The 24,322-nt window shown below is 36.2% G+C and overlaps 1 protein-coding gene across 21 annotated transcripts in view; it reads left to right on the top strand.

Annotated features, from left to right (window-relative positions):
• LOC127069703 (leucine-rich repeat-containing protein 24-like) overlaps positions 1 to 24,322 on the top strand; it is a 152,976-nt gene that overhangs the window by 101,059 nt on the left and 27,595 nt on the right. For 15 of the 21 annotated variants that reach the window (XR_007783673.1, XM_051007024.1, XM_051007023.1 and 12 more), the window contains one exon: positions 1,793 to 1,831. The exons of 4 other annotated variants lie outside the window; for them this stretch is intronic. The gene's annotated coding sequence lies outside the window, so the exon portion shown is untranslated. Of the gene's footprint in view, positions 1 to 1,792; positions 1,832 to 2,266; positions 3,528 to 4,627; positions 7,218 to 24,322 lie in introns of those variants that run through there. 2 more of the 21 variants (XR_007783674.1, XR_007783672.1) reach the window with 2 other exon arrangements.

Here is a 24,322-nt window from a genome sequence, read left to right as displayed (position 1 = left end):
CATGGAATTTGCAGTTGCATTCGGGATAGGAAAGAATTTCTCTTGAGATTTCACAAGAGCTTACTAAAGAGAGACATGTACAGACATATATCTACTTATATATATATATATATATATATATATATATATATATATATATATATATTTCGAAATACTTTTATTATAATCTACTATTCCTTTATATCCTTATAATGCACAAACTATATTTCAATTATTCAATATTTGACTGCTTTCAAGATCCTCGTAAAATTGTTAAAAATCACAAAAATCAATCACATTGATATGTTTCTCGACGAGAACCCATTCTTCAACAGGAAGAAAAGGTAAAAAACAAGAGCAACGACAGCAACAGGACAGCTTCCATATTAGTGTAGTAGTAGTAGTAGTAGTAGAGTAATGTAGTAGTAGTGTACTAGTAGTAAGAGAGAGCTCACGACTTGAATACGAGCCATTGGTTCGCATCGTGACGGTCGCTGTAAAGCACGTTGTGTGTTCTCGGCCGCATCGACCTTTTGTTTTTCACACATTAGCCAACGCGTTCTTCTCCTAAACATACACATCGACCTATCCAAGTACACGTAGAAAGAGAGTTAGCTTAGCAGCTATCCAGTCTGCTAGCTAGGAAAATGGTAGCACAGCATGTCGCCCTAGAATAATCGGAGGAGCAGTAAAAGAGAGCTTTCTATTATGGTTAACCGTACCTTCAGAATCCAAGCCATTGAATATAAGCTCATCCTCGTCTTTCTCAATACGTATACGTGAAAGGACGAAGCATCTTGTTCGATCAAAGAGGGTGACGCATTTTTCGCCTCTTTTATTTCTGTTGACTTTCTCTCTCTTTCTCTCTCTCTCTTTCTCTTTTTCTTTCTCTTTTTCTCGTTCGTCTTTTATCGGGACGTAGAGGCGAATAAATGAATGGTAATTTTTTTTCTTTTTCTTTTCCTTTTTTTTCGCGCAATTATATAGGACAGAATGTATTAAGAAAGTTATTTAATTAATCAGCAAGCAGCTTTTTTCCCTTGAAATAGAAAACGTTTTATTTATTTATATAATGCTTATATGTAATACTTGTTTACTACGAAGTTCCATAGATACTTGCAGCAGTTGATTAAAATGAAACACCCTATATAGGAGAAAAGAAATAACGTAATGGAAAGACTTTCGAGTAATTGTTCGAACTCGATACGAACCTGCTTCGTTCTCTTTTGTATTTTTACAATCAAAGAAACAGAGGAAGAGCATGCGATAAACATCGAAATGGAACGAAGCTTCTCATTTTTGAATGTTCTTTAATGATGGAACTTTTAATTGTTGTTATAATGAATGGATGGAATATAGAATTTTGAACGTAGCTTTCATTCAGATCGTTCGAATTTATGATAAAAACGATACCGACTAGGTCGTTAGCTTACAAAAGTTTCGTTTGGGTTATCGATTCGTCGTTAGTATCGATAGGGAACGTAAAAGTTTAGCAGGCTGTTGGACTCCTCTTTGTCCTGGTAGAATGAATGAATATGTGGATGTAACTGCGCGTGCGTATAATAAATATTAAAACTCTCGACATTCAAATTATTCGACACGTTACGTGTGTCCTCGGAGAATATGCGTTAACATAGTATTCATGACGCTTCAAATGAAATGCTTAATATCGTCTTTAATAATTTTTGTTTATAAGAATGAACAATTGTCCGATACTAATTAGACACAAACGTTATACCGTTAAATCACTATTGATATAAATGAGAGATAAATATGATTAATAATAAATATCTCTTTTAATTTTTCATTGCAGATTACTTTGGAGAAGATTGGATGAAACGATTCAACGAAGGTAAAATTTATTAAAATTGTTATCAGTCTTTCGTAATTGCATTTATCAGAGTAGAGTCGTTATCGTAGCGTAAAGAGCCGAGAGTTTTTCACGAACGTACAATGGACAATTAGCCGAGTGGATTTAACGTGTAAACCTGCATACGTAGAGCTTGACCTGATATTTTCGAATTTCGTGTAACAACAAAATCATCCCACATTCGAATAGTTTCAATTAGTGTTAATTAGCGTATTATCCAAAGTTACGAGTGATCATATATTTCCATTGTGTTGCGAAAATATTTTTACGTAGCTCGATAACTTAATATTTAATATTTCAAGTATCGAGAATTTTTAATACGATTTCTCTGTCAATTTTTTTTTGTCGTTTAGTAAACAAACGATAAGCGGATAAACATTGTGATGGATTACACGAATTTGATCGGTGTTATTTCAGACGAGGTATCGATGAAGTCCATTTATTTTTACACACAGAACTACGTATTTTTATTGGGGTGACATACTTGACGTGAAGACGAGTTCAACGACCTACCGATAAAGTTCGAGCAAAACGAATGATCGTTTAATTTGGAGCTTTTTTTCGTAGAGAAGACGTTGTTAGAAACGAGATGAGGGCATGTTGGCTGAATTTGACAAATGATGTCAGATTATCGATATTTTTTTCATTAGAAACGTCAATTCGATCTGGTTGTTGTTTTGAAAGGGCCGAAAATGCGTGAAATTTCTGTGATATCTGATAACTAGCTTTTCGCGAACATATAATCCACGGTTTCGCGATCATGCGACGAAATTAGGTGAATTATCGTCGGAAATGTACGTCTATCTCTTTCTCTCTCTCTATCTCTCTGTGTGTATGCACGTATATAAGCGTCACACTCGAGTAAGCGTGTGCTCGGTTAGACGTAGCAGGCGTTTGAAGGCTTGTACGGTGCAATACGAACAGAAGTTTGTTGGATTCGGGTGGTTTGACGGTAGGACGAGAGCTTTGGGCTTGCGATAGAAACGTGTATATGTGTATACGCGAGAAGAGAAAGCAGGACGGAAGGAGAGAGAGGGAGAGAGAGAGAGAGAGAGAGAGAGAGTGTCTGAGGCAATCCTTTACGACCCTGCTCGTTGTCAGAGTAAACGCAAATGCATTTTGCAGCCACGTACGTGGTCGTCGTCGTAGTCGTCGTAGTCGTCGTTGTCGTCGTCAACGACGAGAAAGAGGACGGAAACGACGAGTACGTTGCGTTCTCCACGAATTCAGACACCCTTGAAAAATCGTAGAAAAACTCTGTCGAGTGCGAGACGAGAGAAAAGTAGAAAACTTTGTCAGCACTCGGTGAGAGGCCAAGAGAACGCGGGATAAAAGAAAAATAAAAAAAATAATATCCCTATACCATTCGATTCTACCAAAGTTTCAAGACAATTTTTGTCTCGTTTCGCTGCAAGCAACATCATTGTCTTTTCCTTTTTCTACTTCGTCGAACGCCGTGAAACGCTTGTTTAGATTCAATCTCGGATCAGGCATCGTTTTACCCAGGATCTTTCATGACACGTCGTTGGAAAGCTGAAAACTTTCTCGTCGAGCTTACGTTCTCGAGTATCTTCGTAGCTCGTATGGTTATCTTACGTTCTTAGAATTTTTATTACATAATTTTCTTTTGGTCCTTTTCTTTCCTTTTATTTTTTATTCGCACCTTGCTATGAAAGAAATCGATCGATTTGTCATCGTTATCGCCGCAACTTTTTCCTGTTCAAATTGAAAGATTGTTGTTTGTTTATATTAAACAAAAAAAAAAGAAAAAAAAACAAAAGGGGTAAAATTACTCGTTCGATTTCGTAATCGATGATCAAAATAATATAGCCTTTCGATCGTTCTCTCTCTAATCAAAATTTCTTTTACAATAATATTCATATTCGGATTTGCGTTAGAACAAATTCGATATGTCGGTTGTAATATGAAAAGAGAATGGTTAGGAGTATTGCAAGTTCGAGAAATCGAGTCGTTATTCGTAAAATACTATTGCTTCGTTAACGAGATTCCTTCTTCTCGCTTCGCGATTGTTTCCTACGGCGTAGCTTTATATAAATCACGAGAACTCTTTAAATCGTTTCTGTTTTCTACTAATAGTTTCGAGCGATCCCTTCGTTTTCTTCCATTAAGCATTTCCTCGACGGAGGGTGGAAAATTGGAGCGACGATAATTAAAGAAGTTTTATCCGAGTCCAATAGGATCTTGTGTAAGTAATCTTTCCGGGTCTTTCGTCGACTCACTTCGTTTTTATTTCAAAAAAAAAAAGAAGTAAAACGAGAAAGTAACTATTCCGACTTGATAAATATTACTATATTACAAAATAAATCCTTACATATTTTATATAACCAACGAGTAGCAGATTCTCTTCGCTTATTCGAATCGATATACGAGATGTAAATCTGAAATTAAGATTTAAGGTATTTATTTTCATATCTGGATATATTTATCTCGAACGAATCGAATAATAGGGAGAATGGGGTGCGAAAAAAAATCTTAATTACTAAAGGTAAGATTTATCTTGAGAGCTTAGAGAAATCTCTCGAGGGAATCGATAATCTGGTATCGACATAAAAAGAAGCACGATAGCTTATTCCGTAGGATTATCTTTCGTGATTCCTCTCGAAGAGCATCTATCTCTGGGATCGAATATCTTTTTCATTTCTATCTCTCGTTTAAAAAGGTCTTCGATGTTGACTCGTTCCGTACTCGACGTCATCGCCGTGATAATTAGCAAAGTTTAATCGTTAGCCATAATTAAAGGTCCCTGAATTCCCAAAGGTGTTAGCGTAGTCGAGTGGCAGACGGTCAAATAAAAGGAGCAAAAAATGGACGCTGTTTCATCCAAATTAAAGCGAAGAGGAAGCTTCCTGGAATGAAGATAGAACCGGAGGAACGAGAGAAGGTAGAAGAGACTTGTAACCCGAGGACGGGCATGTACGAGCTGACGCGTACATTTAAAGTTACATATATAACACATACAGAGATAAGGAATGTTTGTGCTTGTATGAGTAAGAGAGAGAGAGAGAGAGAGAGAGAGAGTGACCAAGCTCGTCGCACGACACGAGAGATAGCATTATCAGAATTTCGTTCAGGGTAAACTCCACTAATTTTAACTAACGTTGGAAATATCGCGAAACTTTTGAGCAGCGAACCCACCGGCAAACAATTTATCTCGGCGTCTCTCTATCCGAAGGAGCTCGAGTGGATAGGAGATGGAGAAAGAGATCGAAAACGAGACTCTCGTCTTTCTCTTTTCGTCTCTCTTTCTCTCTCTCTCTCTCTCTCTCTCTCTCTCTCTCTTTCTCTTTCACACCCACAGTCAGGAACACTCGTATAACGGGGCGCGCATAGATACACACGTACATGCACACGCATAGTCTAGCTTTCCCTTCGACTTCGTTCTCTTACTTATCCACTCGCTTTGCGCGGTCTGATAGGAGACTTTAGTACCATCTAAAGTACAGTATAACCCAGGGAATTATAGTACTGCTCCCGTGCCTGCAGTCTACTTCGTGGTAGCAACTTAATAAGCCGATAGGATAGGATCGCAGTGAGAGTGGTCGACCTCCGTCGCGTCGAGTCGCTCAACATCGAGCGACATCGACGTCCGAGTTAATCGTCCGGTAATTAGGGTATTACTTTACCACGCTTCCCCCGACATTCTTATTACATCACCCTTTGAACTTTTCAACGGCAAACTCTCTAGACTGTTGGTGTAAGATCACGAAGATCATTTACTTATCATCTTTCATAGATGACCTCTTAATGGGTTCAATATTATAATTAAAAAACGCGATGTTCAGTCTTTATATTAATTGACGTAAAAGATCGGACTATAGTTATTTGTGAGAGGAGGAAAAAAAAAAAGAATTATGACGCGGCATAAATATACGTTTTTATTGCAGGGAATTTCAATAAATTATATGCGCGTCTATAAATGATATGTATATATGATCAATGAATATATTCCATGTAATCAAACGAGCACGTAATAACTTGAGATTAACGAATTACACCAACAAAGTATTTTCACGTTTATCCGCAAAAAAGGATGTACAAAAATTTGTAATTATTACGCGTTTTTATACATTTTACTAATGAATATCTCTTGATTTAAAAGTAAATTCAGATATCGTATATTTTAGAGTTAATCGATACGCTATCATCAACGCGGTTAAAATTATAGGTAGACACGTGCGTGAGTACTCGAGTTAACAATTATAGATCGGCATTACGATAATGAGTCTGGCGAATAAGAATAAAAGAGAAGGTGTGCATGTCGTTGACTATAATCACTGAGCAGATATAGCTTACTATAAGAAAGTGAATTCCACAATGATACGGCGCCTTACTATTGAGCTTTTAAATGGAATTTATCGTGAGCGTGACTATAAGCAGATGCGGTTTATATGCCGAGTACAGATAAGTCTAACGCGAACTCGCTATGACGCTCGTTCTTACGTTATCTTTACATTAGGGAGTCTCGACTATACCTCAGAGAGTCGACAAGAAAAGAGAGAAAGAAAGAAAGAGAGAGAGGGAGAGAGAGAGAAAGAGAGATAGAGAAACGAATCTCTATTTCTTCCGAGTCGACGCGTTCGTGAAAACATCCTCGTACGCTTTAACGCTTTGACAACGACGTAAGACAGTAATTTATAATCCTGTGAAACGAGCGTTTTCCAAGAAAAGCTGTGCTGCTTATCTACGGAACGCACGGGAATAAGAGAAAGAGAGAGAAAGAGAGAGGGCGAGATAGAGAGGGAGGGGGAGAGAGAGATAGATAGATAGAGAAAGAGAAAGAGATAGGAGAGAAAAATGTTCTGGGAAAAGAGAGAGAAATTTAAAGAGAGGAAGAGAAAGAGAGAGAGAGAGAGAGAGACAGACATTTCAGTAATAGAAAGAAAAAGAAAGAAAGCTTTTGGAAGGAGCTTTTTAATGGCCAATATATCTCGTTACTTTTATCGCATTCGATGAACAACTACCTACGTTCTATTCTCTTTTAACTTTTTATTCTTTCCTCTTATCTTCACTTGCATAATAGATACGTAATCATTCGCAGTCGTTGATACGTGTACAAATGCTTACGCAGTTATGTATAGTATGTATATATGTATGTATGTATGTATGTATGTATTTATGCGTACAGATGTATTATTCTCTGCTTTTTGTGACACAACTAACATCAAAGAAATATTCTCGAGGATGTTGATTCTGTTTAAAATTTTATTTTCCAACCTCGTTGCAATATTTTCGTTCTCCTCCTCGTCTTATATTAACGTTCGGTCTCATTTCTGTTCATAAAATTTTTAATAACTCTCGCGAGACAACGTCGACGAGTATCGATCAAATTCTTTTATCTGCTCTATTCTATATCACGTTTATATTCTATATTTATATTGTATATTGAGGTACATGTATTGAGGTATATTATTATTTATATATATATATTTGTTTAGTTTTTTCATCATCGTTTTTAATATTCTTTTTTTTCTATTTATTTATTGTTTTCCATTTTTCTTTTTATCAAAGTTTACGCGAGAAATTTATTGTAAAATAGCCATTTGAACGAATTTCATATTTTCGAAACTCTGTTAAAATGCGTATCGACCAATAACGTATCATTGAAAATTATTAATAACCCAATGAAATTGTAGATTTCCTCCAGGCAAAACGAAAGAACGAACGTTAGTGTAAACATTACGAACGATACAAATATCCAACGAATAAAATCATGAATTCATGAGGCCAAATAATTTTCAATCTCGGTACAACAATACTTTCCAACAGTAGATATCAAACTTTACAAATATTTGCAATGACGATTTGCATTTTTCGATTGCCTAAAGTTTCATTTGAATTCCGGGTCTTGATTTTTTTTTTATTTTTTATTTATTTTTTTTTGTTCAATTTAATTTTTTCCTATCTTTTTCTCTGTTTAAATTTCCCTATCCTTTGTCGTTTCGAATGTAGGCTAATAAAAAAGTCTCGGTAAATTTTTCGAATCGTACGAAGTTAAACTCTCGAGAACGAACAAAAGGATGGGAAAAAGATATCAAAAAAAAAAAAAATAAAAAAATATATATATTCATATTCCCAAGACAAAAAGCATTCGTGGCTTTCGACATATTCTGTTCGTTGCAATTCGCGTATAAGCGATAGTTCGTTTCATAATCCCTAGAGATATTAATCGTCATTAGCGTTGGAGGTCGCGTTTGGACCCTTTTAAACTGGTTCCCTGTGCCAAAGAAGTAGGTTACACGCTTGCTCTCTACGGAAATGGAGTCTCGCGTTTGTAGCCGTTACCGGTGACTTCGACGGATAAAGGTTATCGATTCTCTCCTGCTAGACGAGGACGAGTACAAAGTTCGAAGAACGAAAACCGACCTACTCTTCCGTTCTTATACACCGGAGATTTCATCTATAAACGCGTAATAATCCGATGGAACGATTTTACGTTGTCCAGTCATCCGTTGAAATTTAGAGAGGACATTTCTGAGTACTTTTATAACAGACACCAGGGAATTCTTGTATTCTTTTTTTTCTCTTTTTTTTATTTACTCATTTCATATTTCCCAGCTAGATTGCATTACGTTCTGTAATAATTAAAGTAATTTATTAATTAAGTTTGGAAGACAAGTAAATATTGTTATCTCGAGATAGCTAATAATTAGATGTTTTTTGTTAGTTATTCGTAACACGTAACATTTCATTTGTCATGGAAATGTTCAGGATAACTCGATGATAATTAATAATTCGTAATTTAAAATTGATAACTTTCGATTAAATAAGTTCGTATCGTAAATGAAACAATCGTAAAATTAGATGAAGTAAGGGAGTAAAAGAAATAGAGTATTTTCTCTTCGTCTCTCTCGCTCTCTCACACTTTCTCTCGCTTTTTCGTAGAAGTATCCATCGCACTCACAACGGTGCCGTTTTCATCGAATCTTGCCGCTTCAAAAACGAGAGATCTTCCCTAGACGTCGTCGTTTTCTTCGTCGTTGTTGGCTCGAGTAAGGACCAATTTCGTAGAAAATTGCTAGTTCCGCTTGCAATCGGTTATCGGTTTCTTCTTCGATTCGACGAGAAAATTTTCATCATTGTTCCTTAGAAAACGTTTCGTTGACGTAGTTAGTGATTTCGAGCAATAAAAAGAAAATGAAAAATAATAATTACGCGATCGAATACAAATGAGTAATCAAAGAAATTTCCCTATCTTAAGAAATATAACATGAGGTTTAAGAAATATAACATAATCGTAGATAATATCTGACAAATTTTAATGATGATTTTGCAAGTAGTACGATTCATTGTTTTTTTTTTTTATATATATATATAATTTAGATAAACTCGAACGAGCACGATTATCGATAAATTTGCATTTTCGATAAATTCACAATTTTTTTTCTACTTTATTTCTTTATTAAACGAGAAAAGATTAAAAAGGGTATAAACTACGCGGGGAAGCTTTAAATTGCACCCCAGGGCATGGACCATAAATAAATTCAAGTACACAAATAGACGTATACAATATAAGATATATACGTTGAATTTCCAAGCAAACGGCAGTCAATCGTTTGCCTGGGGCCAAGACGAATGTTCTAGGGGTTAGTTAATAACTGTTTCGAGCATGTTTACTGATATTGCAACTCGAAATCTCCGTATTCAAACTCTCTTGCGATGCCGCCTTAATGTTGCCGTTTATATCTACCCCGTAACTTCGTACAGTCGTTTCCAATACGAAGACTTGCAGCATCAGATGGACATTTTGCTATGAATCGAATATTCTCAGACGGAGAGCCAAATATTTCCAGGACGATGCATCGTTATGCACTACGAGGATGTATTAATAATTTCCGTAGAAATTCTTAATCGTTGAACTATCGCAAAAATTACCGATTAAATTCGCATATCGCCATAACAAAACTCGTGAACAAATATTAGCAACTTTTGCGTTTTAAACGTAATGCAACCTGTTTCATTTTATGATTATCTATAAAATAGGAATTTAATTAAAAAGTATGCATCTACGTTCTCTCTTTCCTCTCTCTCTCTCCCTCTATTTCTCTCTCCAGCCATTAATTAAATTACACAGATAGAATTCAAAACTCTCACGTAGATTATACGCAAAAACATACTTATATACTTACATCCTCGTTGCGTATACACTGGATCATTCTCTAAAGAAAAAAAAAAAAAAAAAAAAAAAAGAAAAGAAAAAAGAATAAATACTCGTTCGCTGAAGTTCTCGTTGCTTAATTTACGTGACTTTTATTTCCAATCCGTAGTTCGACAAGACGGCTCTTATATACGAAAATACAACGAAGAGGAATAGTAGTGGCAAATGAAGCGAAGAGAGTAGAAGTAAATTGAGAAGGAACGTCGTTCTTAGTCGTTCTATGACGATGGGAATAAAGGATAGAGCAAGGGAGAGAGAGGAAGAGGAAGAGGGAAAGAGAGAAAGAGAGAGTATTAAGAGAGAAGGGGCGCGAAAGAGAAGCTCAAGCTTTCGCGTGGTCTCTGCTTATTACCTTATCGGCTAATGCTCTTATCGTGGAACAGGCTCGCCTACTGCTCTTGCCTGACTCTAAACTAATCTAAAATGCAGAGAACCACAAAGCAGCTGCACTGGTATAGGGATTGGCTTGTGTGCAGTCTAGCAGGAGACTAGAGACGGTGTGAGGGTTGAAGAGCAAAGGGTGAAGGGTCAGTACACCAACGTGCCCTGATAACGTTCCGTTTCGTTCCGTTCCGTTTTGTTCCGTTCTGTTCCGATCTGAAAACTACGTAGCCGACAGACTATTTTCATTCGTTTCAAACACGTAGGGCAAGAGGTACATACCACTTCGTTTTCCATTCCTATTGCACGTTTGCTAGCTGTTTTTTTTTTCGTCTTTCCAGTCTCTCTCTCTCTCTCTCTTTCTTTCTCTCTCTCTCTCTCTCTCTCTCTCTCTCTCTCTGTCTCTGTCTCTCTTTCTTCTTTTTTTCCCATTTCAACTTCGTCCGCGTGTACACGCGCGCTATTTTAAATTGGCACCCTCATCGCTAGCGGCGCCGTTCCGAGCCGGCTTCGACCGCTTGGTTTAATCTTCAAAGTGTAAATTTCTATCTCCACTTTCCTCGCATTTTTTTTCCCTTTCTGTCTCCCTCCCTCCCTCTCTCTCTCTCTCTCTCTCTCTCCATTTCGAAAGAGCACGTTTAACGTGCTTTACATACAATTTTGTGTTTTACTGGACGCTCTCTCTCTCTCTCTCTCTATCTCTCTTTTTTCTTTTGTTGCTTGCAAAATGCACTTGTAACGAAACGATGTTTATGTAATGCAAATTTGTAAGAGCACTCGAGTATTATATTACAAGTACAAGTAAAATTTACGCTGGCAGGATGAAATCAGCAAATGATAAATTGTATTTGTACTTTTAACTCCATGTAACTTTGTGTTAATGTGCGTTCTATGGATAGATAGTAATTTGAAAATAAAATAGGAATTAACGTATTTACTAGAATCGTTTATGAAAGAATAATAAATAGAATTTATTGTCTTTCATATCAACACATCTGTCACAACAAAATCCATCTTGCAATATTTTTAACTTTGTTATTCTTCGATGTGTCGTTCACGTCGCTTGAGAGAATCGTTTTAATCGGTAGAAAAAGAACGAATTAGGTGTGGTCGTAAGACGTTTTTGAGGTTGCGTTCGTCCGTCTTTTATGCTCTCTTTCATTTTTCCACAATAGTCTGGGCAAAAGACGAAAGGTGTCTCGACGAGAGAAAGAAAGAAAAAAGAGAGAAAGAAAGGGAAAAAAGACAGAAAGACAGAGAGAGAATTTCTTTCTCAATATCAGAGCTGGTGGAAGAAAAAGTCACGGCTGATGGCGATGGCACTGGTGGCGAAGGTGAGTTTGAGTTCGAGCAAAAAGCTCGTAGAATACGCAACGTGGTGGTGCTGGCTAGGCAGGCTAATGAACGTGATGGTGTTCTCTTTCTTTCTTTCTTTATTTCTTGTTTTCTTTCTTTCTCTCGCTAAAAGTCGGTGCAGTCGAGCTACGAGTGAACGAATGCATACTTAGAAAAGGTTGAATTAAATTACGACGAAACCTGGAAATTCTTCGGTCGAGTAGCCACTCAAAAAGGAAAAAAAAAAGAGAAAAAAAGGAAAAGAACAAGATAAAAAGAAATAGAACACTAAACGTACGTATGTACCTATTCTAATTTTTCGTATAGCCAATTAATTTCTTTACATGTCTTTCTCTTTCAATTCCTCGATCGAATTTTTAGTATTACAGGAGTCGGCATTCTGAGAGCCAACGGATCGATATCGGCACGTAATTATCGTAAAATAATCATAATAATAATAATAGTTATTATTATTATTATTACTACTATTATTATTATTATTATACGAGTGAATCGTATTACATGGAATCGTAATCCACGTAATTGAAATCATTTCGATAAATGCATAAATATTGAATGTAGAAAGGATTGTGTTTCATACGGAATATATTAAATAGCATTAAGAATTTTGAAATCTATTATAGGTATAAACGTATAATTTGCTTAGATAATATCTATCTTATTAAACATAATTAAAGTTAATACTTACGAAATGTCGAACAGGTATAAATAAATTTTGGAATAAGTAATATAATTTAAATTCAACATACTATATTCATTTAGAAATAGTAACTCGTAGAAGAAAAATTCACATGGAAAATCTTTCTCATTTACGTTTCAAATATTCCTGTGAGATTATTCATCATGAATTACCCTTTCAAAAATATATAAATAGAGAGAGAGAGAGAGAGAGAGAGAGAGAGAGGGGGGGGGGCAAAACAAAATTAATAATGTATAGAATGCGCGTTGAAACTCTCACCTTATCTTTACATCCAACCTTATAATGGTTACAACGATGTTGATGATAGTAGTGGTGATATTTAGAGATAGGCCAGCCGGTATACCACGTTAGTTACGTCTGCGGAAACTCGAAAAGTACTTGAGCATGCATCTTGCGCATAAGTGCGACCATGCACTAAACTGCGCGTACGTGCAAGCGCTCTAATGCTTCTGCATTTGAGCATGGAAAAGTATAAGGGAAAGGGGGTTGAAGAGAATGTGACGAAGGGTAGTAAAAGTGGGGAGAGGAAGAGAGTGTGAGCGAGTTTGCGATAGGAGAGAAGATAGGGAAGTACGAAGGGTGTGGAAAAGTTTATCTTACTGGGAACAACGTTAACGTGGTGTGGGTTGTTCGATGATGGTAAGTAGTATGTTGGGGGATGGAGAATGTTGCGAAGTTACTCCTTCGGCTCGTCGTATGCACGCGTCGTATTAACGACTTAATTATCCGCGAACATCACGCGTTTCGATGGCACCTATAATAATTTCGACCCCAATTGCTGGCGTTAAGAAATTCATTTAAGAAAATTTCTACTTGGTTATTCGATGGTTAATCTTCTTTCTTCTTTTCTTGTTCCCTTTTTCTATCGCGTAAGCATTTTTCTACCAGCGGAAAGGAATAAAAAAAGAAAGAGGATCTTAAACATCACAGTATTTAATTAATTAATATATCGAGAATCATGAAATTTGCGTTTATCGATATTCTGTTAATATTTCATAAGATTTAAATTCCCTTTGATTTATTTTCTATATAGAATGTTATAACTGGAATATAAAGGTCACTAGGAAAACAATAGAGGTTATCATCGCTATCATGAAGTCTCTGGCCATTGGTCGAGCTCGCGAATTGGAGTTTATAGAAGCGTGACGAAGTTTTTGTAGCAGCTAGTTCACGGACAAACATACCGAATTCGATAGGTGACGTTCGTTCTAGCGTAAAAAATCTTTTCAAAAGAGTTCTCTTGACAATGGTGATATTGATGTATGGAAGAACGGAAAAAGAGGAGAAAGAGAGGGAGAGAGAGAAAGAGAGAGAGAGAAAGACATAAAGAGAGGGAGAGAGGAAACAGACAGAGAGATTACAAATTGTGAAAACTCACAAATATTTTTGGACGTGCGTGCTTCGGCATGAAACGAGAACCAAGCTATGAAAATAAATAGCGAAGAGGAATTGGATTTGTTGTTTTGAAACCACCAATAATTTTGGTATATCTTTTATAACAAATTTTTGTTTGCATTATTTTGTTTTTCTCTGTAACGTTACGCAGGTATCATTCCATTTTCGTATTTTTCATTTGTTATGGTTTCTTTCGTTTTCTTTGAAATCGTAATCTTAGATAAAACAAATCAATTTATTAATCTACATTTTATGCTTTCATAATTTGATACTATCCGTTTGAATTACAGTTTTTATTAAAAACTTTATTAATAGAAATATAAAATATTTGATATTCTCTTCCTCTCTCCACCGCTTTCTTCTCTAAAGAACTTAAACATGAAACGAAAAAGTATGTATATTCGATGTATGGTTAACAGCAACATTGCTTTCGAATTTTTTTTTGGAAGATATTTAACAGGGTGAAAACGTTCAAATTACGAATTCGGCTCAGGAAATAAGGTTCTCGTGAATCAGCAAATAAAATATATTAAATACGTGGGAGCACAAGGATTCACGGTCTGTGCGAGAAGCGAAATTTTTGTCGTGTCATGCAATAACGCTAACGCACGTAAATTCACATTCTTGTCCCTAGAACGATAACATACGTTTGGTCGACATATTGGAAAAATATGAGATAATTTAGAAGTACATATTAAATAACAATGGAAATTGAACGAAACGTTGTCCTAAATTCCGAAACATCGATGATAAAAATATTTGTTATGTTAACGTTGAAAAAGATAAAATTCAATCATTTTCTCTAAATTTTATATGTCGTATATACAGAGTAACAGATCTAATATTGTATAACGTAGAAAAATGCGTAAAATCGTTTAAAATTGAATTACGTAATTCTTCTTCTTGCGTTAGCGTAATATTTGATGACATTTGTTCGACGGTTTTTGGGTAGATTAACAAATTCGCGACGGAATGAGATATTGACCAAAAAGAAAAAAAAATTTAGACAATGGATGATGGAATAAATGTAGAAATCGAAGAGATAAAAAGGAACGGGAAGTTTGAAGGTGGATGAGACGTTTCTTGAACGAGAATAGAAAGGATAGAAAGCCGGAGATAAGTTGAATAAATGTAATAGGCGGAGAAAGGTAGTAAAGAGCGGCGAGCTCGATGTAATTGCAAAAGAGGATCATCGGATGCCGTAGATTCTAGGCTTCTCTTTCTGAAGATAGAAGAAAAAGAAAAAGAAGAAGACGAAATTTACAAAGGTCGTCGCTCGCGGAGTACTTAAAGTCCAATCGTCTTCGATCCGATGCGTTTAAAGATCTCAAGATGTCGAATGAAATAAGAAGAGGAACAATGATCTTCTAGGAAATTGATTTTCATCGTCGAATTGACTCGACTATTCTCAATAATGCGTGTATCCGATGAAATAATGAGGTCAAACGCCTACACTACACACACACATATATATATATATAGAGAGAGAGAGAAAATTTCAATAAAAAATATTAGACATACTTAGATATCAGCAATTCTGGTAAAACTGTAGACACATGCAAATTATCAGATACGAAAAATAATTTATCTCGAATATATAACCCGAGCACAATAGCTTTCCAAAGCAATATTTATTATTACTATTCTCTCGAAGGCGTAAAATAAGCTCATAAATTCTGTGACACCGTTTTAGAAACAACCTTTATTATTATATCCCGCGATCGATCGCGTAAATTGCATTTATTTCAAGCGTCGCTTGTGTAACTTTGTGCACTACTATAACGTTCCATCTAATGCAATAATAATAATAATAATAATAATAATAATAATAATAATAATAATAATAATAATAATAATAATAATAATAATAATAATAATAATAATAAATGCGTAACTATATATGGTAGTCAGGAATGAATCGAAATATGAAATCGTGCCGATATGACGTTATATTTAACATTTGCGTTAAAGTAAGTCGTACGTCATCGAGAAGTTCACACTCGAGGGGAAATCAGGTATATATTTCATGGTAGTCTATTTCGATTTTCTTTCTCTCTCTTTCTCTCCCTCTCTCTTTGGTTCTCTTTTGCCTGTCAGGAACGTGGCCTTCGTAATATACCCAAAATTTAGCTGGCTTCGTTCGCGATCGGACGAACCCTCGCGTTCGTTGCGGTTTGTACAATGGAATTTCATCGCTCCCTGTACAACGTTGTAGTGGTATTTCGGTAATGCCAGATACTAGTAGGTCGTACTAGTAGCAATAGTAGTGGTGATGCATCTCGTCCATGAGACTCAATTTATTAGATTTCCTAGAACGAGCGAGAAAGCGAAGAGAAAAAGAGAAAAAGAGAAATTTCTCTTTCGGCTATCGCCTATGTCGCCATGATGAAATCAGAGAAATAGAATTTTTAAAAGTATAATCTTGTAAAAATACAGTGGAAAGCGACGTTGACAAAGCCATGAATTATTCAAACTGCGCCCAGAGAAATGAGTAGCAGACAGGCGAAGGACACGCTGAAACTCCTTATTCTTTTTCTTATCCTACTTCTTCCAGTACCTTTCTCTCTCTCTCTTTCTGTACACTTTTTCTCTAGGCTTTTCTTCCCGGAAGTTTCTTTTTTCGATTCTTTTCTTCACCTTTCTCTCTCTCTCTTTCTCTCTGTTTATCTCTCTCTCTTTTTCTCTATCTTCTTTCTTTTCCTTTGTTCGAGTGACGGACAGAGTTGTCCTCATTCATCTCAGCGTGTACTTTCGTTCTTCTTTCTCTTTCTATATCTCCTCCTATACTTTCTTTATCTATCTTCCAGCTCGACGAGACTTTTACACGTATATAAAAGGGAAAGAAAGAAGAAAGAGAGAAAGAGAGAGAGAGAGAGAGAGAGAGAGAGAGAGAGAGAGAGGGAAGAGAAAGAAAAGTGAAAGACAAGAATAAAAATTCTATCCAGACAACTTCCACCCCTTCGTCGTTTTTCTCATAGCTCGAGGTCGAATCGACACAATAAGCGAAAGGAAAGAGAGAGAGAGAGAGAGAGAGAGAGACAGAGAGAGGAGGGGGAAAGAAAGACGATTCATTAACGTGGTTATCGAGAACACCAAGCCGATCCATTTTAATGGAATGAGGTCGTGTCGCGAACGCTTTTCGATACTTTTCTCAGTTTGCCTAGTCTCACCTTGCACCAACTTTGTCACTTTGAATTTTAATAGTCACGAGTCTGCGATATTGACGTGCTCGTTGAGTTCTTATAATATCGTTCTTACTTGCAGATCGGTATCTGGAGGCCATATAATAATAAAAATAAAAAAAGGATGATATCTCATAAGGAGTCTATTATCTAGTCGATATTGAATGATGGTAAGGGTGAAGAGGAGAGGAGAGAGAGAGAGAGAGAGAGAGATAAGCTATTAGAGAGACGTTTAATCTGCAATTATCTCTCGATCGTTCGCCTTCGAGTCGATCATATCGTCTGCAAAGTTTGCATATTAGAGAGAGATTATCCGAACCGAATTAAACCCATGGAATTACACCAAAGGAGAAGGGGATGTTTGCATAAATACGTATATCTAACACATACGACAAGTCATTAAGATTCTTATGAATTTTTCGATTATATTAGATCAGTGATACTTTTTTTTTTATGCGAAGATAATAAAACGTTAATAGTCGTTCGTCGACTCGATTTATATAAAATTAAAAAACGAAATGTTCACTTTGGAATATTTATGAAAATATACGGAGACAATCGACATAGAAATTTAAATAACCAACAACTCCTTACGTAATAATATACATGCAATTATTTGACAACTGAAATTATGGTATCGTCTCGAGAAGAGAAATTTTCACTTATTACCTGTATAACTTATCTCTCACGGATATTTTCAAGTAGTATCGTCGAGATATTATAACGAGGCATCGATCTTATTGGTAAAGTTGAGATAAGCTCGTGAATAAAATTTTCAAGTATCGAGTCTTCGAAGAGAAGAAAAACACAAAGAATGAAAGAGAAAGAGAGAGACAGAGAAATTGAAGAAATAGTCGTCGACAAGGAAGACGACGACTAGCGAGACGTTCGTCTCGAGTTAGTCGAAACTTTCGAGATTGTAAGGCTCCAGAGGACGTAGGGAAGTCGAACGAGCGAGAGTGGCAAAGGGAAAAGGAATTGAATTAAAGGAGACATCTCCTTGGCAGTCCTTGCCTCCTCGTCTTCTCTCTTCTCTCCTCTTCTCTTTTCTCTAATCTCTTCGACTGCACGTTCTTCCTTTCGTCTTTCCTTTTCGCCTTATTGCGAATCGGTCGGTGTGTTTAGTTAATGTAGAAAACGTGCTTCATTTAGAGACCTTTTAGTAACAGTCCTTACTTGCTTAATATGCAAACTGATTCCATCGACCTTAGTCTTCGGCCAATTCGACTCGGCGAGATTATTCCGATTCCTTACGTGTTACAGCTCGTTGCGTCTCGTTTTGTTCTGTATGAATTTTATCCCTTTTTCTCTCGCTTTTTTTTCTATTTTTTTTCTTTTTTTTTTTCTTTCTTTCTTTTCTCGTCTTCTCTCCTTTTTTTCTGTTCCATTTAGTCGGACTATTATCTCCGATCTTCGATCTCCGTTCGATTTTGCACATTTGCATTCGTTGGTTAATCGAGAGAGAAAGAGGAAAAGGGAGATTAAAATTCACGTTTAAAGTACTTTTATCGTGACTTTTAATTAATATCGTAGCTATCGGATATCTCTCTATGATATTTTCGAACAGCGATTATCGCCGTTTCGTAATCACCTCCCTCCATTTTCCATTTAATCACTGAACTAAATCGTAGTGCTAAACTCACCTCGAGAAACTTGAATCTCTCTTCGATTCCATTTGAAACCCGTCTTTGGTACTTAATTGAATCGTTGATTAGAAATTTGTGGACAAGGATCGTTAGAGGTGTTAGAAACGTCTCGTTGGGCGAAAAAAAAATCTTTAATTTGCTATAACCGATTTTCAGTGATCTCGTTGGAAATGATCGAAAAGTGAATCTATAATTTATGAAATTTTGATGAACTCATAATTTAACGCAAATTAGTTTTCTACGTACGATATTTGAAGTTTATCGATGTATCGCGATGTGTAATTTCGTTGATTATATCCAGAATAAATTCCAATGATTATTAATCGCAACATCAAATGCGATGGTACCGCCTGGTTCATACTGTCCATATGTGTCAGAAACACAGAATATAGGTAGGTACATGCATACAAACTTACATATAATAAGTGTACAATATGTACAACACGGTTGTTACATACAGGAGATTCACATAGTTGTAAACGTTATTAGGCGGACGGTGATATAATCGATATTTGATCGGACTAGAACATTGTATAAATTTCAATCTTTCTCATTGATGGATTGAAATTTCACGGGAATAAATATGATCTTCTCTTCGTATATATAGATATAAAAAAAAATTCAAACTCGATTTGGATGTACGCACACGAATGTACACATTTCCAAATGTTCTCTTCAGGATTTCCTAATCGAGCTTTCAGAAAATACAATCAAATTTATTCGTCTTTGTCTTCGGTTACAACCGCATACGCTCCATTAAGATATTAAAACGCCATTTGGATCTTATCGACGATATCTGTGAGCAATCTATCTCATTCTCACATTTTTGTTTCTTTTCTCTTTCTTTTCTCTCTTTCTCTCTCTCTTTTTCTTTCTTTCTTTCTTTCTTTCTTTTTTCTCATCGAGCTTTTACAGACACTCGTAAAGCTTCAACCAACGACGATGACGACGACGATGACACGAGGGACCGATCCTCTTTCCTTTTCGCCGATCCTATCGATGAGATCGAGTACTTCGATAAGGGACGTTCGCTTGGCTCTTTTCTTTGCCCACCATGAGCTTCAATAACGGCGAATAGATTGGAGAACGAGAGATGCCGAGTTTATGAAGTAATAACGAGCTACGCGTCGCCTTCTACTATCTCGTGCATTTTATCTTCTAATGTGTGTTCAATTTTAAAGAAAAAAAAAAAAATGTCAGAGTTACATTAGAAAAATTTTCGAATCGAGAGATTTTTTATTCTTTTATATGTTCAACGTAATACGTGAGATTTTCAAATAGTATTTTACGCGTATTAGAAAGAAGATCGTCCAAATTAACGCTGATTAGAATCGTGTAGGATATTCGAATTGGTTTAATTAAGCAAATATGTATAATATAAGTATATTTGGTATGAATCATTACATAGAAATCAAATTAAATCAACTATTGGATAATCTAAAAGGAAGTAATTACGTTTCATCGTGCGATATAAATAAAAAAATTCAATAAAATTATTTGAAAAGTTTAATTTCAATTTAATCACACTCATTTCGTTTGTATGAGGAAATGGCGTACTAAAATCATTCAACTCACAATTTCGAAAGAACCAGCGAAACCCAAGTCAGAAGATTTTCAAAGCGTGCTATGCGAATGCATTCTCGCAATGGAAGAACCATCTCGGGCGTTTCACGCGCGAAAGTAACTGTGAATGAAAGACCATTCGATGGAGAAACGACGGGGAAAGAAAGAGAAAAAGTAAGAGAGAGAGAGAGAGAGCGAGAGAGAAAGAGAAAGAGAAAGAGAAATCTCACGATCGTGTATTCAAATAGGAGGAACCAGCTGCTGGTAAACACGTTCCTCGGTCAAATAATCATATAAAACTTCTCTTTCCCATCATTTCCCTCTTTCGACTACACGCTCGCTCGGCCCTTCTTTTTATACCGATTTCATTCAGCGAGAAAGAGAGATAGAGAGCGATAGAAAGAGAGAGAAAGAGTAATAATAAAAGTAAGAAAATAGTATAGGTGTATATACGTGTACGTGTAAGTAAGCAAATGAGTTTAAATAAAAGAAATAGAAAAATATTATAAAAATAGAGAGAAAGGGAGAGAAAATATATAGATGATATATGTTAAAAAGAGAATGATATTAGTGTGAGTGTGTATGTTTAAATAAGTTAATGTATTATGTATGTACACCATGCTTGTGGATGTGAAAGAAAGAAAGAGAGTAGTTCGACGATCTTCTCTTCTTCTCTTTTTCGTTATAATCCTATCTTCTCTTCTTTTCATCCCTCGTTCGTCGACTTTACAAATGCAAGCTGAAATGAAATTTCGTCGATCCAACACAACGACGACGACGACGACGACGACGACGACGACGACGACGACGACGACATAAGCGATGGCGACCGACCCAATTCAGCATCTAACGAAATTACTCGATTATCTTGCCGCTTATTAGCTCGAAAAAGTATCGTTCTTCTTTCTACGTCCTTCTCACTCTTATCGCCAGACCACAACTTTAACGCAGCGGTTTTCATTGAAGCTTCCCATTCCCCCATTTGCGAGTACCCGCTAGTTAATTTTCTCTGTGGCATTGAAATGGTCTATCCTTGCGGTTTTGCGCTTAAAAAAGTTTATTCATTTTCCAATGAAGAATGTCTTTCATCGGTAATACTTCCTCGTTACTCACGATATTCGATTATTTTTTTTGCAATCATCCTCGTGATCAAATCGCCGTATATGTATTTTAATTTTTAATACCGCTCAAGTTTCTACACGTAGATACTATTACGTATCAAAAGATTTGTTCTTACGTAGATACTATTACGTATCAAAGATTTGTTTTCGAAAAAAACAAATTGAAAATTACGTTTTGTAGATTATAATATTTATTAGTGAGTATTCGAGTTAGTAGATTTGAGAAATATCTCGGGTAAGCTCAGACTTTTTACTCGAATCTATTTCTGTTTTATATCATACAGACGTAGAGATAAAGTTTCGCCATTCGACTGTTAGATCTAAAAAGAAGAAATAGGAGGTGGTACAGACGAAGGAGGAGAGTAGACGAGTGTCGGTAACGGCTGTTAGTATATCCATGAAACATGTCTGGGTCGTGACATATGCGACACGCGAAATTACGGATTCATAATGTCGGTCGTAGCGCGTATGCGTTCGCGCCGCAAAGGATGATCCGTCGTGCTCGGCTGCGCGGCTTATTCATACGTTCGCTTTTGTATTCGTGAAACAATAAAGCTCAGCCCAACGTGGACCGCTTGAAACGAGAGAAACACGATATTCGAGGGTGGCGATGATCTTAAACTCGCTTCCACGTTACATTGCTTTCTCTCTTTGTCTCACTTGTCGAACTTCTAAACCGACAGATCTTTTCTCTTCATCGCGTTTCACTTTAAATTTGCTGTTTTATATCCGTAGGCATTGGATTTACCCCGTTTTATCAAAATCTTTCAACTTGTTTCGTAGATAAAATTGATAAAAATATACAAATATACAAGAATTGGGTATATACATACATATATATATTTGCATATGTGGTTGATTCGTTGCTTGACTAGAATTAGTAGTAATATTTTGTTGAAAATTTCAAACGTACCTATCCAGTCCGTTGTCGTTTAAAAACGTCGCCTCCTTTGGAACGATAGGACGGGTCGAAAGTAGAGACGAAAATTATTGGAAAAACGTCGGGAGTTTCGATGTTTGACGGATTTGGATCTTTCTTCTTCCGTCGCTTTTTCTTTCTCTTTCTCTCGTTTCTCAACCATCTCTTGCAACGAATCGTTCCTCTCTCTCGAAAGGCGTTTTTACCTGTTTGTTCCGCGTCGTTCTTTGACGATGAGTCGTGTGGTTGATGAAAAGAGAAGAAAAAGAGAGGAAAAAAAAGAAATGGCGAACATTGAACTTTCCAGGTAACAGAGGAAAATTTGAAGAAAGGGAAGTGGTGAAACGCCTCGTTTATCCCTTTCTCTCTTTCTCTTTCACGAATGTACACCATCGTCCGAGGATAATTGCTTTCCCCTTTTTCTCCTTTTTATTTTCCTTTCCACTCCGTTCTTTACCGTAACGAGCGTATGCACGACGTGATAGCTATGACGTGAACGTGAAAAAGTGACTTAAACGCCTCTACTAATTGACAATTACTTCAGGAAAGTTATATTCTTCTCTTTAAAATTTTGTTCATATTTTTTTCTCTCTCTCTTTCACTCTTTTTTTTTACCCCTTTTCAGGTAGACAACGTGATATTTCTCTAATCAAAAAATATAGGGAGATTAGAAGCGGAACAAAAAAAAGTTAACAGGAGTTTTCCTCGTATTTATTGATATAAACGAAACGATCGACACGATCGTTTATTTTTTAAACGTAAAATAAAAAAAAAAGAAAGAGAGAAAGAGAGAGAAAAAGAAAGAAAGAGAGAGAAACTAACTAGGTTCGCAAAAGTGGAGTTATACGATTTTCAAATCGCTCGGAGCAATCTCGTGCATTTAAACTCTACAACGTTCACTAGGGAATACCATAAACTCGTAGGAGCTGTTGACGAGCATGTTCTATCCTTCGTTACGTATTCGTCTCCCTTTTTTTAGCTTTTGCTTTTTACGAGACGATAAAGCAAATCACGAGATAGTCAGTCGACAAAACGCGGATAAGAGGAAAGGACGATTCTCTCTCTCTTTCTTTCTCTCTCTCTCTCTCTCTCTCTCCCCCTTACTTGCATCTTTTCTTTCTCATACAAGTATATACATAAATACATACATATATACATACACACACACATATATATATAAACGGACACGTGCACCGATTGTCACCATTACAAGGTGCAAATGGGAGTTGTTCCATGACGCGTCGCTTTACGAGAGACAGTTCTGTTTACGAAGGTGGAGACATCGTATAAGAAATCGCTTGATACACGAGTAGCATTATAACTTATGACAACGTTCGGCAGGATATCTTTCGAGAACGACACAACGATCTTTCATCTAACACACCTTATTTCTCCTATACATACATTGTCACAAAGCTTTTCGACCGTTCCAGACGAGGAGCAACAACCACATTCTCACCTATCCAGCAACCTCCCTCATTCCTTGTCACTTTTTACGATACATAACGCGGTGGCGCAGCCCTACGTTCTTTCGACGCTATCGCACGTACGTATGTATATACATACATACGTATATATATATACATACATATACGCACGCGTACATACCACTTTCTTTTCTTTCTTCTTCTTCTTTTTCTTCTTCTTCTTCTTTCTTCTTTCTTCTTTCTTCTTCTCTCGCTTCGCTTTTAGTCGTAAAATATCGCGTGCTAGACGCGTTACTATGTGAAAATATATGTGTATATATATATATGTTTGTATGTATGTATGTACGTATGTATGTGTACTTACATAGATTGTGTGGGAGAAAATATTCTTTAGAATTTTCTTCAGTTTCTTTTTTATCTTATTTTTTCGATTATCGACGACCTCAAAGAAATAATCGAAATACTCACGTAATTTTTTCTTCCCTTTTCATTCTTTTTGATTTATTTTTTTTATTTTTTTATTTTTTTATATATATTTTCAGACGTAGCAATGAATTACGATGGGAAATGTGAAGGAGTATGAATTAAACATTATGAATGGCTTACA

The sequence above is a fragment of the Vespula vulgaris genome, chromosome 16, assembly GCF_905475345.1.
Source record: "Vespula vulgaris chromosome 16, iyVesVulg1.1, whole genome shotgun sequence".
Taxonomy (NCBI): domain Eukaryota; kingdom Metazoa; phylum Arthropoda; class Insecta; order Hymenoptera; family Vespidae; genus Vespula; species Vespula vulgaris.
This window is presented reverse-complemented; position numbering and strand designations above follow the sequence as displayed.